Source organism: Euprymna scolopes, chromosome 17 (genome assembly GCF_053919585.1).
Source record: "Euprymna scolopes isolate OS-2025 chromosome 17, ASM5391958v1, whole genome shotgun sequence".
NCBI classification, from domain to species: domain Eukaryota; kingdom Metazoa; phylum Mollusca; class Cephalopoda; order Sepiida; family Sepiolidae; genus Euprymna; species Euprymna scolopes.
The window spans coordinates 10,786,897-10,795,826 of NC_136498.1; the positions used below are offsets into that span (position 1 = coordinate 10,786,897).

Sequence of the window (8,930 nt, forward strand, 5' to 3'; positions counted from 1 at the left end):
AAATACTAATATTTTATAATTGCATTGTATTTGTCAAAAGTCATTAACCATGCACCAGGCAATATTAACTTTACATCAATTTCCTCTTCAAGAATCGTTAAGCTTTGTAATTCGAAAAAATAATGTTTATCACACCATCTATAAGCGAAGCCGAGATTTCACCAGTATGAGTTTTATAGTCGCTAGGACAATGCCATCCCTTGGTCGAGACGAAGTAGGTTCATTCCATAGTCGGATTTCGCCGCGGTTTGCTTGATCTGTATTAATTAATAGACTTTTCGTGTGTGGCTCGTTTGCTTATGTGGCAGAGTACTCGTCTTGCATGCAAAAGGCTTAGGTTTCGAATCGCGAGTTCGTATATGTCTGACTGCTGAGCCCAAATGAGTGTGAAACTTGAATCTTGGACTTGCATTTTGATGGCTGCCATAGCTCCTGTGAGATGCGACGTTGTTTGACTGTGGAAATATATATTTCCACATTCACACACACACACACACACACACACACACATATATATATATATATATATTATAGATGTTAGGCTGTCTAAAGGTGTCATCTTTGGTTAAAATCGAACTGTTGCTTCTTTAATCCGAGTTCCTTTAGATTTTTGACTTTTAATAATTATCGGAAGCATTTAGATAGACAAGCTATCTAAGAACACTCACAGACAAATGAAGTACTTTTGTGCGAAATTCGAAAAAAACGGCCTAAGTGTTTTGGAATCCACGAGGAAAAAAATCACACATAAACACATAAACAAACAATCTTCTATAAATATATAATGTATTGTATTCACGAATGTAATTTAGTCAATATTTTGGCAAATTTTTTTAATTATTTCTTTTATTTTTATAATTTCTACGCTTAAGAATGTATTTAACATTGACGAAATATCAACCCATAAATGCAGTCACTCATGTGTTTCTGCTAATAAAGAATACTCAAGTTGAATACGCTAATGACTAGAATTAATTCACTTAAAAATACGGTTGTTTCATAATCACGATGGAATTCCGATGAATTTATTTTCCATACGAAGATTCAGAAAAGAATAAATGAGAAATCACAGAGGTTTTCGAATTATTCGTATTGCAACACGATTGGATGGTTTAATATTAAAGATTTAAAAAACGAATAATAAACACACAAAATATAAGACATTAAATCGAAATAAAAACAAGAATATATATTTTATGTATGTCAGTGGCGGTGATGCACAACTTTTAAGATCGTTTACTTACGAGAGTTCATTTTTTTTCAGTTTGATATTTACATATAAAGCAAAACATAAAATGATTATTTTATCTTCTGGCTTTATATTTAAATTAAACTACAGCTTACATTTTAAAGATGATTCTTTTAATTAAAAAAAATTATATCGGAATTTATTGTGTGTGTGTTTTTTTGTGTCTTATTTTGCAATTTTTAACATAATATATTCAATGATTAAATATTAGATACTGAATTCTGTTTAGCGTTAGGATTATACACAACTAGCAGTAAGACACGACTTTGCCCGGAATAAATGAGGATTAATAAAATTCCACACTTGCAATAGCAATATTGTCATCAAATGGTGGAATCATCTATTTTACATTCAAATTAATTGCATGCACTAGTCGAAACCCCATAGCAGTGTACCGGAAGTAAGCTTTAGATACCTCTTTGTAGTGATTTACTTCATAATACATTGTAGCTTAAATTGCACTGTAGTGAACCTTTTTTTTATTTTTTATATAATGGCTTGAATAAAACTGTCAAATACAAAAATCAATTATCGTGGTTAAATGTTGCTCTAAACAGAAACAGTCATTTCGAATGAACCCTTGTCTTATCAAAAAACATAATGTTAATTTGATACGCTGGGATCTTATGCTTCTGTGATAATAACATTTCTCAAATGAACTTGTGATGTGAAGTTGTATAAGGTGTTCACTTTGGTAAAAATTGAATTCCTTTTTAATCGGATTTTGTGCGATTAACGAATTTCGATACTTACCGGATGTATTCCGATATAAAACGCATCAAGGAACATTCGCAGACACATGAATTACATATGTGTGAAATGAAAAACAAACCAGTCAAGCTTTTTTTTTACATGGGGGTCACCACTATTCAAGGCCCGGAGGCCACTCAGGGATAAGGGTTATTGCGTGTACAGTAATCAATGAGATAGTATTGTAGTAATCATTAGTATTGGAGATTTGATAGAGTGTCTTACTTAACGGGGCGGTTTGTCAGAAATTTGTTTATGTTGGATTTGAAGACATCAAAGTTGTAATCAGGTGGGAAACAGGCGAGCGGAAGAGAGTTCCACAATCGTGCACTTATGAGAAAGAAGCTCTGCTCATGGAATCTAGGTTTGGATTTAGGCACAGATAAAGAGTGGGGAAAATTATTGACAGTAGTTTCAGCCAGACGGGTGTTTCTCATGAAAGATTGGTGAGGGGGGGGCGAGAGATTGGAGCTCAGACAAGCACTTGTCATGGAAATAACGATAAAACAAAGACAGGCTCGCAACGTCTCTTCTGTGGGAGAGAGGTTGCAGAGAAGAGAAAAAGGCATCCCCCACTAAGCCACGAAGTCTATTTTGTACTCTGTCAAGGCAGGATATGCTGTTTTTAGTAGCTCCTGTCCAGATGTGGCATCAGTACTCCATCCTTGGACGTACTTGGCTTTTATACTGATAGAGAATTGCATCAGTAGTGAGATATCTTCCGGGGCGGTAAAAGGATCCCACCATTTTCCCATCGTCCTTAGCAACAGATTTGATGTACGTGTTCCATTTCAGATCAGGAGTAAAGGTCAAACCCAGAAACTTGTCAAAACATGGCGCCTCCCCAAGAGAAGAGCCATCCATTTCAATTGATGCCAGATGGGAAGCTTGGTTTTGGATGCATTAAAAGTGATCAGCCACCTCTTCCCCCAGTGTACCACGCGCTCAAGATCAGAGGAGAGAGAATCAGAGAGAACTTTGTCATTTACAGCCTTTGATGTGTTGCCATAGATGGTCGTGTCATCAGCATAGATGTCAACGAATGATTTTAGTATGTGTTTTGGGAGATCATTGATGTAGATCAGGAAGAGAGTTGGGCCCAGGATGGACCCCTGAGGGACTCCAACATTAATACTGTGGACCTCTGATTTCTGCCCATCAACCACTACTCTTATGAACTCATCAGAGAGAAATGATTTAATGATTGAGAAAACATTTCCATTTGTACCGTGGCTGGAAATCTTGTGAAGTAGGCCTTATGTCATACCTTATGGAAGGACTTCGATATGTCAAGATAAATTGCCCTGGAAACGAAGCCTTTGTCAAGAGATTCACTAATCCTATGTGATATAACCGTTAGCACATTTGCTGTAGATCTTGCAAAGCGGAAACCATATTGCATGTCACTAAGAAAGTTGTTTCTGTTGAGGTGGTTGACTACTTCTTTATTTAATATGGATTCCAACAACTTGCTCATGACACACTGTACTTATTGGTCTGTACTGAGAGGGAGATGACTTTTCACCTGAATTCTTAAGTACAGGGCATACTGATGAGGTTTTCCAAGGTGTTGGAAAGCGCTTCTCCTTAAGGCAACGCTTAAACAGTTTTGTAAGTATGGGGGCAAGTTCTGGTTGGAGCTTTTTCAGCACTATAACTGGAATGCCGTCAGGGACAGTTTTTTTTACTGGAATCGAGGTTCTTGATTAGCTTGGCGACCTCACGCACATGTATTTGTATGTTGCATAGCGTGTTGTCTGTTATAGGAGGAAATACAGGGAGTTGATGGTCATTGTCGCATAGGGTAGAATTAGCTGCAAAGTTCTTGGCAAATAGTCTGACCTTGTCTGATGCTGACGAGATGACCTCTGGTCCATTGATGATAGTTAGAATAGAACGCATGCTTCTGTTCAATATCCTGTTTGCTATTTGCCAGAACTGGTGGAAACCAAGCCGCTGTTTAGCTACTTTGGATTTAACAGACTGAGCATATAGCTCTCTTGCACGTTTTCTTACTCTTTTATAGTGGTTGCTGGCAGTCCTGAAAGCAGCTTTAGTCTTAGTACATCTATTACGTTGGTAGCTATGGAAAAAGTGATATCTGTGCGCAATGGCAGCAGCACATTCAGGGGAGAACCATGGCTGGCTGTTAGGTTTTTGTTGGAATTTTTCTGGATGGTATGAATCGGTCTACGCCTACAATTTACTATTCGGTGAGGTCTGATACTATAGAGGACACATCCTTTTTAAACATGGAGTGCAGAGATAAGTCAGATATGAATGTACGGAAGCTATCCCAGTCAGTAATGGAGTATCGATATACAGTACGGTGGAAAGGTATATCTGAAGACTTATTACATTTCATTTTTATCTTAACTGCTACAACAGAGTGGTCAGATGATCCCCGAGGAGATAGAGCGGAACATGAACACATCTCAGGGGAGGTTCTGAGGAAAAGGTCTAGAAGGCTTGCATGTTCACAGGGTGTATCGGGCACATGGGTGGGTTCGTGAACAATCTGAGTGAGGTCATAGGCAATGGCACAATCATGACAAAACCTCCCCTCGTCATCGCTTTTATTTTAGTGGGTCAGCTATTTCACATTATGGACATTGAAGTCACCGCAAATGTGGATGTTAGCCGAAGGATGAGCAGACAGGATGTGTTCAATTTTCTCAGATATGCTCTTAGAGATAGTAACCCCACTGTTGTGGGGGCGATGGAGGGCAAATATAAATGCAGTGGTATAAGCTAGTGCAACCCGGAAGCACATATAAGGTAAATTAGGGTTTTCTCTGGAGATATCCCTACCACATGGAAAGCCATCTTTAATGTAGGCACATATTCCATGCCCATGGCGATCTTGGGTGTCAGATTTAGATGTTAAGTTAGAGTATCCTTTAATTATGAATTCGTCTAGAGAAGTGGTTGGCCCTATGCCAGTTTCACTTAGAAAGAATATGTCCGGTTTCGTCTCCTGTAATCGTGTTTCAAAATCTGGAAGGTTGGAACGTAGATCCCTGATGTTGGAGAAGGAGACCTCGTAGTAGAGGTCTACGTTGGAGGATGGAGTTCTAGGTTTATTCGTGTTTCTTTTTTGGAGATTTGTCATGATTGTTGAGGTTTTCGGGTTTGTGGAGCAGGTCGGTAGACTTGGTTGGAGCAGGACAGAGAGGAAAATAAGAGAGAAAAAGACAAGGAAATTTTATTTATTTATTTATTAATTTGTTTTGTAGCACATGATAAGGTAAAGCCGTAACAATTACCCACTAGTAAGACATCGAGAGGGCCTACCAGAAACTACTGTATGGTCCAGAATCCATTCACCAAATGGCAATACAGCAGCCCCAGTACTTTGCACCTGCTGATAGGACAGCTTCCTTAGTGGTTAATCCAAGGTTCGATCCCTGACTATCAGGCGGGTAACGTCAGCCCAGATCAAACGTTTACCTCCAGCTCCCTTTCTAGTGACATGACCACAAGGATAGACATAGAAACAGAAAATTTCCGACATCTCTGGATACTGTTCACAAAGTACTACCGACCTGGAAAGCAGCCTTTTCTTCACCCTTTGTCAGAAAAATCACTCGTTGGAAATGAGGACTGAAGGACAAAAAAGAAGCTGTTTCAGAGTTCATAGAAAACGAATTCACACACAGACAATACATATATGTGTGTGTATGGGTGTGTGTATGTGTGTGTGTGTGTGTGTTTGTGTGTGTGTGTGTGTGTGTGTGTGTGTGTGTGTGTGTGTGTGTGTTTCGAATACTTTCAATTCTCTCTTAAATTAGTTTTGGATGACGGGCAAAAATTTGATGAAAAAGAAAAAAATGTAAAATATAATAAAGGGCGTTGTATATAAATTGTCAAACATAGAATCAGTGTTCGTTTTACCAAAAATTCGAAGTACTGTTTAAACAAAACTCCAAAAAATATAAGATAACTGGCTCAAATTTCTGAAAATTCAGAAATATACAGATATGCAAGGAGAATCTATGGCTCTCCCTAAACAATATATGGACCACAGACTATCGAGACTTTTCCTCTGCTAAATGCTAATTATACGAAATTACTTCCACAAATCGAAACAAACCAAACCTTTGATGATGTGCCCACCATCCAGGAAGTTGAGAAAGCTGTAAAAAAGCTTTCCCTTGGCAAAACTCCAGGCTCAGATGGCAAAACCATCAGAGATATATAAGACAGGTTGTTTCACATTGATAAAGACGCTACATGAGTAATTTCTTTGCAGATGAATGGCTTACTTCCGCAGGAATTCAAAGATGCATCAATAGTACATATTTACAAGAGAATAGGAAACACAAAGCTGTGTCAACCACAGAAGAATATCTTTTCTCAGTATGGCTAGTAAAATTCTTGCAAGGCTGCTACTCAGTCATTTAACAACCTACTGGAATGGTTCTTAAGTAATAGAAAAATCCAAGTTGTCCTCGACGGTCGTACATCTAAACAATATGACATAAATGCGGGAGTACCTCAGGGGTCTATCCGTGGACCTCTATTATTCCTTATATTCATAAATGACCTCCCTGATAATATTGTTTCGGAGATGGGTATATTTGCCGATGACACCACTCTCTATAACAGATATGAGGGGAAAACAAATAAACACATATCCAGAGAAATGGCAGAAACACTAGAGGATGACCTCCAATCTGTAGTGGAATGGGGACAAAATGGTTGGTCACATTCAATGCTGCTAAGACTAAGCTTGTTTCCTTCAATAACTACAAGAAACCTTCTCTACCACCAATAGCAATGGCCAAAAACACATTGTCTGAAAGTACTTCTTTTAAACTCGTCGGCCTAACGTTTAACGAGAATATGAACTGGAATAGATATATTGAGAGCATTGACAAGGCTGCTGCAAGAAAGGTTGGCTCCCTCTACCGTGCTAGAAAACTACTTACGCCTGACAGTATCATATACTTCTATAAGGCAACCATTCGCCCATGTATGGAGTACTGTTGTCACATCTGGTCTGGTGCATCTGCTGCTTGTCTCTCGCTCCTGGACAGGGTTCAAAAGAGAGTCGCCAACCTGATAGGTCCTGAACTATCATCTAGGCTTCAGCCTCTGTCCCATCGACGAGATGTTGCATCCCTCTGCCTGTTCTACAAATACTTTAGTGGTGAATGCTCTGACGAACTGCAAACGCTTGTACCTCCCCGACGTGACTACCCCCGACAAACCCAACAAGCTACTAAGTCTCATCCCTTTACAGTAGAGATTCCTAGGTGCAAGAAAGCCTTTTACTCCAATAGTTTCTTCCCCAGAACTGCGGGTCTTTGGAACTCCCTTCCGGGATTCTGCTTTCCCAACTGCACTGATATGCAGAAGTGCAAGTGTAATGTTAAAAAACATCTTTCTACTCATCTCCCTTCGTAATGACCCCGATAATTAAGTCCCTGATAGTAGCCCCCTGCTTCAAAGTGGCACTGTGCCTTGTTTTGGGGTGATAATTGAATAAAAAAAAAATTTTAAATGTAGTTTTCGTATGTGGCGTTCTACATTTCACATTGTATTCGCTGCTCATCAACTCCAGAAGAAATGTCAAAAACAATACCAGGATGTTTACACAGCATTTGTCGATTTGACTAAGGCCTTTGACACTGTAAACTTGGCATGTGTATGGAAGATGTCAAATAGAGTTGAATACTTGCACTAATGCTCTTCAGCCTGATGTTCTCGGCGGTGCTAATTTACGCATTCAAGGCAAAAGGTCGCGTAGTAATTATCAACAACCGGGCAGATGGCAAACTGTTCCACTTAAAACGACTTAGTGCTATCACCAGAATAAAATCCATTATCATACGAGATATTTTCTTTGCTGATGAATGTGCCCTCGTTGCCAACACAAAGCCAAACATGCAATATATTTTTGATCGATTTTCTAAGGCATGCAACAATTTCGGTGTGACTTAAACTAAAGAAGACCGAAGTAATATACCAACCTGCTTCTGGAAAAAGGTATGCTGAGCCTTAGATCTCAATTAGAACCAACCTAAAAGCCGCGGACAAGTTCACTTAATTGGGAAAGATTCTGTTGATGGCAGTACACAAAAACAATGTTGATCGCAGGATAGTTTTGAAATCAACATTCTTCAACTGACAAGTTTTAAAAACAGTCATATTGAAATTTGGCCTTGTACGAATTTAATAAGGACCAGTGGAATGTGGCATAGAAAAACGAAATTCTTATCTAAAGTTTTTTGCAAGTATAGACAAATGCTAGCCAAGGAAGAAGTCAGTCAGAGAGACAACCACTTGTCATGTTGTGTCACCCACAACACTCCACCACGCCTCATCTCTCTCTCTCTCTCTCTCTCTCTCTCTCTCTCTCTGTATATATATATATCCATAGCACATTGAGAAAGAATTGAAAATAAATAAATTGCTATACCCTTTTTTATAAACTTACGTCAAGTGTTTTTTTTTTTTTTGTGAAACAACTAATTGTCTTATATACATTCGTCTAGAACTTTAAACTCCATTTAACAGATTAAATAGACGACACGGTTACAATCCAAAGAACTATAGCATAACATAACATCAAGGTCCGAAGCCTAATCGAGGATAAGGGTTAATGAGTGTAAAGTAATAGTATAGTAATCTTTAATGGTAGGAATTGGGTAGAATTTTAGTATTTATGGGGACAACTCAATCAGAATTTGTTTACACTGGATTTGAAGGCTACTATGTTTTATTCAACTGGGAAACATTCCAGCGGAACATTGTTCAGCGTGCGGGCATTTCTCAGAAAGAAGCTTTGTTCATGGAACCTACGTTTATATTTAAGTACAGATAGAGCGTGGAGGAAATCGTATAAAATGGTTGTAGCTAGTTGAGTGCTTTTTTGTGAAAGTTTTACAAAGAGAGACCATAGATCGAAGTTCAGTTGATCACTTGC

General features: G+C 38.6%; 1 protein-coding gene across 1 annotated transcript in view; it reads left to right on the top strand.

Annotated features, from left to right (window-relative positions):
* The window catches only part of LOC145296659 (gamma-aminobutyric acid receptor alpha-like), a 774,217-nt gene that overhangs the window by 505,999 nt on the left and 259,288 nt on the right, over positions 1-8,930 (top strand). The gene's annotated exons all lie outside the window — the stretch shown is intronic.